Source organism: Leptonychotes weddellii, chromosome 14 (genome assembly GCF_054177405.1).
Source record: "Leptonychotes weddellii isolate Sample4059 chromosome 14, ASM5417740v2, whole genome shotgun sequence".
NCBI lineage: Eukaryota > Metazoa > Chordata > Mammalia > Carnivora > Phocidae > Leptonychotes > Leptonychotes weddellii.
The window spans coordinates 51,339,644-51,349,588 of record NC_138382.1 but is presented as its reverse complement, the minus strand read 5'-3'; the positions used below and the strand labels follow the sequence as shown (position 1 = coordinate 51,349,588).

The following is a 9,945-nucleotide window of genomic DNA, read 5'->3' as shown; positions in this document are numbered from 1 at the left end:
TAATTTATTTATTATTTATATTGAAAAGTATTTGTAAAGATATAAGCAGTGTGCTAACTAATTTTAGAGGAAAGTTATTTGCAAGCTACTGCTAACCAAATAGTCATTAGCCTAGTAAAAGTTTCATACAGAAATTTAAGAATGTACATTTTAAAATGTTGAGAATACCGTGAGCAAAATTTTTAAAGTAAACAAAGTTTACTTTAAAGTAAAATACAGGTAAATAGGAGTGACATCCCCACTGTTGAGGAAAACACTCAGATAAAGATAGACTCAGATCCTGTGTGAAAAGCAAATCTGGAGAGCCCCGTAACACATCACATGCATTTCTCCTTGCATGAGGCCAGAATACCACCCCCAAGTGCGTGTCAAGGTATGTTAGCCTGTGCACTTGCTAAGTGGGAGGGAGGCCTTCTGCCATCAGGAGACAGCTGACAGAAATTTCAGCTGGTGGATGTCAGCTCCACCTGGGTGTGCGAGTACAGCGGTGACTCACACACACGTGGATGTGACCCTGTGTGAGGCCAGCCCTGTGTCAGGGAGCAGAGGGAGCTGGGAAGATCCATCTTCTTCTGGAATTGCAACCCCCTGTAACCCCCTTTCTTTCTCACTGGAATTCAAGCATCCTGGGATTCTTACTTAAACAAGAATTGTTCAAATTGTAACTGGCCAGGGTGCCTGGGTGGCGGGGTTGGATGAGCGGCTGACTCTTGGTTTCGGCTCAGATCATGATCATAGGGTCCTGAGATCGAGCCCCGTGTTGGGCTCCATACTGGGCATGGAGCCTGCTTAAGTTTCACTCTCCCTCTGCCCCTCCCTGGCTCGCACACATGCACACACTCTCTCAAATCAATAAATAAATCCTTAATAAATAAGCAGTAATTGGCAAATTACTCAGTTGCAAACTGTGGAAGGGGGTGTGGGAGGGATAGGATTGTGGGGTGGGGTTGCCCACCTTTGCCATCAATAATGTGAAATGCTTAGCATCACAGACTCTGGAGACAGACTTCCTAGGTTCAGACCTTGGCTCCACTTGCTAGTCAGGTAAACCTGGGCAAGAGCTTAATCTCTTTGTGCCTCAGTTTCCTTGTGTGTAAAATGGGGATAATGCCTTAGATTGGGCTCCCTGTAAATAGGCTCTGAGCCAGAACACTGGGTGTGGCGGGTTTATGGGAGGGTGAACTCAGGAAATGTACTGTAAGGGAGTGAGGACGGCAACTTGGGGCAGAGCTAGAAGCTGATCCGAAATGTGGTTGTAGCTGAGGCTACAGTTGATGCTGGGAGCACTCGGGAGCTGGGATGGCCCTCACAGTTGTCCACAGCGAGACATGGAGCCCGGGCCTTTGTATCTTCCCATCCGCCAGTGACTGGCCATGGCCGGGCCCTCAGAGGGCTGCTTCCATGGGCAAGGAGGTTCCCCATGGTGGAGGGTAATTCCCAGTAGGAGACCCAGCTGGGACCCTCAGTCTCCAGTATTCCCAGGAGCTGGAGGATGGTGCTTCAGCTGTAAAGAGGAGAGCTAAGCAGATACCCTACAGATAACAAGGATACCCTACAGATAACAACAGGGCCTACTGTATAGGGTTGTGGGGATTAAAGAGGTTTATGCATGTAGGGTGCAGGACACGATGGAAGTTAAATTACCACAAGAACAATAAGGAGGGGTACATCCCGATACCAGCTGCACATAGTCCTCTAGACCCGCAAACACCTGTGATTAACTTTACAGGAGGGACGGGGTTGGCGGGTCCCCACGTCACTACTCCAGCTGCATTCTGTCAGCTCTTACCGTCTTTGGGAATTCCCATTCTCACAGTCCTATGCACACGAGCAAATGCCCTCACATGGACTCCAAAACGATACACACACACCCCTAACTATGTGATTTATGGGTGTTCATAGTCTTCGCGTACGTAGCTATTTATCAGTCTATTCTGCTTGTTTTCAAACTTGTTTTCCAAAAGAGATTTTACAGAGAATCCCAATATCATGGCCCCTCAGTTAACATAAGATTACATTTAACATTATTTTTTTTCTTTTTAATTTGCTTCTTGGGGGGCATCTGGGTGGCACAGTCCTTAAGCGTCGGACCCTTGATTTTGGCTCAGGTCATGATCTTGGGCTTGTGAGATCAAACCTGGCTTCGGGTTCCACACTCATGTGGAGCCTGCTTGAGATCCTCTCCCCCTCCCTCTGCCCCTCCCCCCACTTGCTCTCTATCTCTCTCTCTCTCTCTCCCTCTCCCTCTCAAAAAAAAAAAAAATTGCTCCTTCAAAGACTCCTCTATTAACCCTCCTCGTTTATTAAAAAATTAGCAAGCCAATTTCTGCAGTAACAAAGATGAAGCAAAGCTGTAACGGGGAAGCTAGCCTGGGCCCTCGGGTCAGCCCACCCCGGTCAGCACCCAGGCAGGGCGGGAGGGAGGAGAGAAGCCATGATGGCAGGTCCATGCACAGTGCCTCAGAGGTGGGAGAGGGCACGATCTGAGCTGGGACCCAGACCTACATTCTTTATTTTAATAGCTGTGTTTGATTTTAATGTGTACAATAAAAATATAACTAGCACTTAAGGTAGCAAGAAGGGGTTACTTTTTAAGGTTTTTTAAGAGGCAGATATCGGGCGCCTGGGTGGCTCAGTCGGTTAAGCGACTGCCTTCGGCTCAGGTCATGATCCTGGAGTCCCGGGATCGAGTCCCACATCGGGCTCCCTGCTCCGCAGGGAGTCTGCTTCTCCCTCTGACCCTCCTCCCTCTCATGCTCTCTGTCTCTCATTCTCTCTCTCTCAAATAAATAAATAAAATCTTTAAAAAAAAAAAAGAGGCAGATATTTAGTAAAGAAAAGCACAGATGGTACGTGGAGGCTGCAGAAATCACTAAGGTGATACACATATCATGGGGGTTTCTTACTGCTTTATCTTTATCTGGAAAGGCACTTTGGCCGTCCTCTTCAAAGGTGAAGAAATGAATCACAGAAGAGTGGGGGAGAGAGAGAGAAACCAACAGCAGAACAGTGGTCATCGCGGGTGGCCTGTCTAGTCACCAAAGCAGCAAACAATATTGTACTTTTACACCCGAGATTTTTGTGGTAGGATTAATAGCCTTTTTGTTGCATGCCCTTTCACCACATTCTGTGTGTTCATAACAACAACAACAACAAAAAATGGTGTTTGGCAGGGGGTGGGTGTTCATTAAACAGACAAGAGCCGGGCTGCTTTGGGTAAGCTGCCTATGGCAGCTGATGGAACTTGGCCCTAGAGCCCAGCACAGTGTGGAAATCCCTGCCCTCGTCCTGGCTGTGCCATTCATCTCGACTCCGAGTACTTGGTTAGCTTAATGGTGGAGTCTTCTCCTACCCACTCCTTGAACGTGAGGTCTTAGAAAGACCCTTGCATTCTCAGTTGCTAGCTCACAGTCTGGCCTCTCCTAGAGTCTCAGCTCACGGTCAGTAAACAAATACGTCAGAGATTTTTATTACCACATGTCCCCCACCTCCTCGACATCTCTTAAGGACTTTACCCACAGTAGATACACAGGAAAGACTAGTTAGCTGGTTGGATGGGTGAGTGGATGGGTGAAGGGGTGGGCGGGTGAGTAGACAGTTGGAAGGTTGAGTGGATGGGTGAACGGCAGCTGGATGGGTGTGTGGGTAGGTGAATGGATATAGGAAGAGATGATGGAGAGAGAGAGAGACAGGTATATACAAGGATAGATGGATGAATGGATGAGTATGTGGGCAGATGGATGGATAGTTATGTGGATAGGTGGGTGGATGGGTGGATAGATGGAGAGCGGGGGCAGGTGGGTAGATGGGCAGGTCAGTGGTCAGACAAAGATGAATGAGTGGATGAGTTGGTGGGTAGATAGGTGGGTAAGAAGGAATGAGTGGGTGAACAGCAGGCCCAGAAGAGGTAATGACAATTCATATGTGTCGGCTTCGTTCTAATCAAAGCACATTTTCTCTGGGAGGATCTACAGAGGTGATGGCCCTGATGTCTTGACTCCTCTTCTGTACAAGTCCTGACCTCTAGAAAGCGTTTGCTGCATTTTCTGATGTGAAACCCCATATTGTCATCTGACTCGTGGAAATACATGTTTCATTTCATGCCATTATTCTTCACTCACACTTCACCCTTTCAGGAATCCGGCCTCATTAAAATCTGTCCTCTACCCAGTTCCTCTTTGAGGAAGTTCCTTGTTAGGGCATTTCTGCTGTGAAATGTATCACACCAACTGATGTGAGTGCCAACCTGAATGCTAAAGACTGTTATTAGCAGATTTAGCCTAGAGATGTTTCAGAGTTGTCAGTTCTGATGTTCATAGGATTATATTTTCAAACATCATCACACATCCTCTATGACAGACTTGATTACTGTGATGAACTAGTTTTCTTCCTTTAAGAAATGTTCCGGTTGCAAAAATGATTCTGAAAGCATTGGTGAAAAATTCCAGGCAAAACTGAAGTGACACCATCTCATTTGGGTGGCTCATTTACCTTCCTGGCAGAGGCAGCCCAGTGCGGCAGAAAGAGCACTGGACGTGGAGTCTGCAGTCCTAGGTTTGCATGATGTCCCCGGCATCTTAGCAGTGGTGACCTTGGGGAAGTCTCTAATCTTTGCATTCTGTGCTGCAAAATGAGACCAGTGACCAGAGCCCCTTGCTCGGTTGCTCTGGAGATGAATTAAGGAAAGTGCGTTACAAACTGTAAAGTGCAGTGTGTGATTGAGGAGAGAGGGCAGGTGAGGGGTCCCCAGTAGAAGAAGAAAGAAAGCCATAATTCATCTATATCATTTTATTTATTTTGGTTCCCAAGTTTTATTCCAGAACTCATACAAAATATTCCAGATAAATGAATTTTATTTTTTTAAAGATGTTTATTATTTATTTGAAAGAGAGAGAGAGAACGAGAACACAAGTGGTGGGGAGCAGCAGAGGGAGAGGGAGAAGCAGACTCCCCGCTGAGCAGGGAGCCCAACACGAGGCTTGATCCCAGGACCCCGAGATCCTAGCCGAAGGCAGACGCTTAATGACTGAGCCACCTAGGCGTCCCCAGATAAATGAATTTTAATCTTCCTCTTCCTCCTTTTCCTCATCCTAGTTAATCTGGAAGTAACACAATTCATAACTCTCTTTGCCATTAGCAACTCCACGCAACCGATCACATAGATTATTCTTCTTCAGATGTTTTTTGGTGAGATATTTCAAATACCTTTTGGGAAAAAGTCGCCTCAGAAGTTACAGTAATCTTGCTCTCACTCCTTTCAATGGCTAGAACCCCTCCACTGAGATTCCCAGCTTTTCCATTCACTTGGATTCTCTTTGGAAGAAATGGCTCAAATTTGGCAGGATCCATGATTCTATCTTCTACGGGGCGGGGTGGGGGTAAGAGTTCAACTTCAGAACTTGCTTCTTTTTTTGCCCCCCTTCACTCCAGTCTTTTTCATGGGCACCATGGTGACAGCATGTATCTCTTTGTTTTGTTTTGCTTTTTGCTTAAACAAGAGGAGAAATCAGATATTTATAGTGAAAAAATTAACTGTATGTCCAAGAACTAATAAAACACCCCTTCTGGGCCGTGGGATTTTTATTATCAGTGATGGAACCACTGCGTAAAAACCTGGCACCACCGCAGGGAAGTGGCTGTTTCCCTTTGCTCGTTCATTCCTTCCATAAATATTTCCTACCACCTACAGTGTGAGAGGCATGGGGAGGGGGCTGCTACGGACACAGCGCTGAGCAGGGCAAATGTGGTCCTTGTACCCAGGAGGAGACAGATAGTAAGCAGATATTCATCTGAATAACTCTTTGAATATAGATTGTGGAAAGTGCTCTGAAGAAAGCCACAGGGCATGTTGAGAACTTAGAAATGGAGTCCTGACCAAGGCTAGGGATCAGGAAAGACTTCCCTGGAAAAAGAAAAGAAAAGGGGAAAAAAAAGACAAGACTTCCCTGAGATGACTTTGAGTTGAGAGTGAAGAATGAATAGGAGCTAACTGGGCAAAGAGGGTCAGAAGGGCATTCTTGGAAAAAGCAAAAGCAAATGCAAAGGCCTTGGGGTGAGAGGAGGTGTGGCACCTTTGAGAAAGCACAAGAAAGCCAATGTGGCTGGAACAGAGTGGGACAGGATGAACCTGGGGAGTGGGCCGGAGTGGGTTAGGTGGAAGCTAGACCACGTTGCACCTGTTATCCTAAGACCAGTGAGACCCTGTAGAAGGGTGTCTGGCAAGGGAGTGAACTGATTGCTGTTTTTAAGAAGGTTCCCCTGGCTGCAGTGGAGAGAACAGATTGGAAAGAAGTAAGAGCACCTGCAGGACACTGGTACTAACCTGTGATGAGTGGGGAGGGAGAGAAGCAGGTGGATTCAAGGCATGTTTGGGGAGAAAAAAAATGTCAGTCTTGACAGAAATGAGGTGATCAAGGATGTACTTCTAATGGAGTTACTTTTCATTTTAAACTGAATGTCTCTCAAGTTACATACACTGTAAACATTCCTACAGTAAATGAAAGAAAAGCATCTATAGACTCTACGGTATTCTGTGCAGTGTAACATCTGGATAATCTGAAATTTTTCATGGTGGTCCAGGGGAAACTGGATGCAGCACTTACCCTTCCCGAGCCTGCAGAAAAATACTCCACGCGTGCAGAGATCAGGACCCCAAAGATGTGCTCGGTAAAAACCAAAAAGGCAAGTGTGCAGGACACATCTGATCTGAGCCTTTAGGTGCTCACGTTTCGTGGGGAAGCAGACATAATGTAAGCGGCCAGAACCCACTCCAGCCTGTCTACAAATGAGGTTACACCAGCACCAGGGAAATCTCCCTGGGGTGTTGCTCCTACCTGCCGAACAGCATGACCTCAAGTCCCGGCACCCCACCCCACCCCCACCATTCCTCCAGTCTTCCCTCTGTGTCCCTGGAGGCATTTCCGTGTCTTCACAAATGGCTCCTTGCTTGGCCCAGTGCCACAGCTCCTTGGTGACATCCAGTGCCTGCAAGCCATTCATGGAGGCCTCTCCCCACATTACTGCCAGATCTTTGTTCCTCAGGGCCCGCACGGGGCTGTAATGGCCTCAGTCTTCAGTGGGGGGCAAGGCCACTCGGCCCCTTGCACAGCTGGCCTCAGTAGTACGTGGGAGCTCACTTGTCTCGGCTGGTGAGAGCCAACTGTGCGCCTGTCTTCCCAGCTTCCTGTTCTGTGATGTCACATTAGTAGCGTGCAATTGGCCGTGACTTGGAGTATTTACACCACAGTAATCCTTGAATGCTACAAATCAGGACTTGTCCTCCCCTTGGAGAGCTTGTGGTTAAGCAGTTCCCAGCACGCCACTGACTGAGCCCGGAGCTCAGCGGCTGTGTCCTGGGCCCCACAAGCTTCCCTGTGAACACGGTGCCCTTAGATTCAATCTCTGGGGTCAGGCTTGGAGACAGTGACCACACTGTCCCCTCAGCTCCCACTCCCTACATAACACACCCGAGTACCAGTACGTTAAACATCTCATTGTCCAGGGACTGTGGCCCCAAAAAGCATCCAACAGGGGTAGGCTCTGAGTCCTGGCTTAGGCGCAGCAGGGACCCCTGTAACTACATTGCTGCATGTTGGAAGAGACTGGATATACTTTGTTTTTTGTTTTGTTTTGTTTTTAAAGTTTTTATTCCATTTGTGAGAGAGAGAGAGAGCGCGCGTGCGCACACGCGAGCACAAGTCGGGGGAGGGTCAGAGAGAGAAGGAGAGAGAGAATGTTGAGAAGACTCCAAGTTGACCATGGAATCCTACACGGGGCTCGATCTCATGACCCCGATCATGACCTGAGCCAACACCAAGAGTCGGACGCTCAACCGACTGAGCCACCCAGGCGCCCCTGTACTTTGGAGAGACACCAAGAGGAATATTTCAAGGTTCTAAGGGGTCATAGTTGAGAGACTCCATACCTGCTGGAGAAGATAGGATGAGGCCATTAGTGGATCTTTCAGTGATCGACTCACTCATACCAGGCCCTGTGTTCATGGGAATATGGAGAAAGTAAGACACATTCTACACCTGTGATGCTCACTGTGGTCACCCCTAGCCTCATTCAAGGGCATTTAAGATGTGGCTGGTACATAAATGTAAAAAAACACCGATTTCAAAGATTTAGTACCCCAAATATATAAACTATCTCATTAATAATTTTTATATTGATTACATTTGAAATGATATTACTATGGATATATGGGGTTAAAAAATTTATCATTGACATTAATTTTACCCATTTTTTTTTTTTTTTACTTTTTAAATATGGTTGCTGGGTGATTTAAAATGACATATGCGGCTCATATTCTATTGGTCACCATGGTTTAACCTTTGAAGTCGCTCCTGGCCCAGTGGTATAGACTTCCAGTCAAGACAGTCGGGCTGGACCTCAAAGGACAGATAAGGTTTGGAAAATCAGAGACAGTGGGAGCAGGGAGGAGAATGTTTTATAGAAATAAGCATTCGGACCCTGCCCTCTAAGAGGAGTAGTGCATCCCTTTAGACCTTAAAAAAAAAAACTATACCTCTAGGAAGTTTTCCTCAGGAAGCAGTGGTGATATGAGCAAAAACATGGCCCTACTGGAGCACTCAAGGAAACATGGTTTGTCTTGGTGCGGGCAGGGGAAAAACTAGAAATAACTGAAATGCCCAATGCTTGGACTGAGCTAAATACATTTGGATGCATCTATACAGTAGAATTATTGGCAGCCATTAGAAATAGTTGTTACAGAGCACTATCTAATGACATAGAAGATTGTTTGTAATACATTGTTTAGTGAAAAGGGGCAGATTGCAAAGGTTTTCACGGCAAATCTTCACTTTTGATAACAAATTTTTAAATATATAAAGACCAGAAGAATGTACTCCAAAATCTTAGCAGTGGTGTCTCTGGGTAGAATTCGTTCTCTTTGCTTATTTCTCCTTTCCAAATTTTCTACAGTGGACATATATTACTTTTTTTTTTTAAGATTTTATTTATTTATTTGATAGAGAGACACAGTGAGAGAGGGAACACAAGCTGGGGGGGGGGTGGGTGGGAGAGGGAGAAGCAGGCTTCCTGCTGAGCAGGGAGCCTGATGCGGGGCTTGATCCCAGGACCCCGGGATCATGACCTGATCCGAAGGCAGATGCTTAACAACTGAGCCACCCAGGTGCCCCCATATATTACTTTAGATCTTGGTTTAAAAAAAAAAAAAAAAAGGAAGACTTAAAAAACATATTAACTTTAAAAGACCTACATTTTATTCCAGTCTTGGCCCTTACTAGCCAAGGGACTTTAGCTAATAAGCTCTTGGACTCACTTTCCCCATCTGTACAAGAGGATATATGAATACTTGGCTCAAAGGGTTGTCATGAGGACTAAATGACACATGGCTAGATGACACAGTTCCTGGCACCTGTAGGCTCTCAGCCATTATTGGTACTCTTCTCCTTTCTGTCCCATTCTATCTTAGATGAACCCTGATTCTCACTTAGAAATGAATGGAGTAGGGAAGGGAGAAAAGATGGAAGTAAACATCAGAGAGGCCTTGAACATGTCCTGCTCTCCTGTGAGCTTCAATTTTCTGAGCCTAGAGGAACTTCTTTCTCCTCAATGCCAAACTCTAGTGAGTTGGATCCCCACTAGTTGGGGTCCAGTTAACTGAGGGCGTGTTATGTCATTTAATCTGAGTATGTAGGAAAAAAACATGGAGGGTGCCTACCATAGGCCTTAGGCCAGCTTGAAAAACTCTTGAGGTTTGAGACCTTAGGGTACATGCAATGAATGACTGCTGTGACAGATCAGCTCTAGACTGTGGCTCTAGTAGACCCTTAGTGTGATAATATGAAGAACGCAGAATTTTGTATATGCGTATGTATGTATGCTCTACATACATAATACATGTACATGTATATTTTTACAGGCCCACGGTATGTGATAAAACAGTGACCTAGAGGG

General features: G+C 46.1%; 1 protein-coding gene and 1 pseudogene across 1 annotated transcript in view; one reads left to right on the top strand and one right to left on the bottom strand.

The window, feature by feature from the left end:
- The window catches only part of GABBR2 (gamma-aminobutyric acid type B receptor subunit 2), a 341,390-nt gene that overhangs the window by 218,121 nt on the left and 113,324 nt on the right, over nt 1-9,945 (top strand). The window lies entirely within an intron of this gene.
- Nucleotides 5,061-5,449, bottom strand: LOC102749893 (large ribosomal subunit protein eL22 pseudogene; annotated as a pseudogene).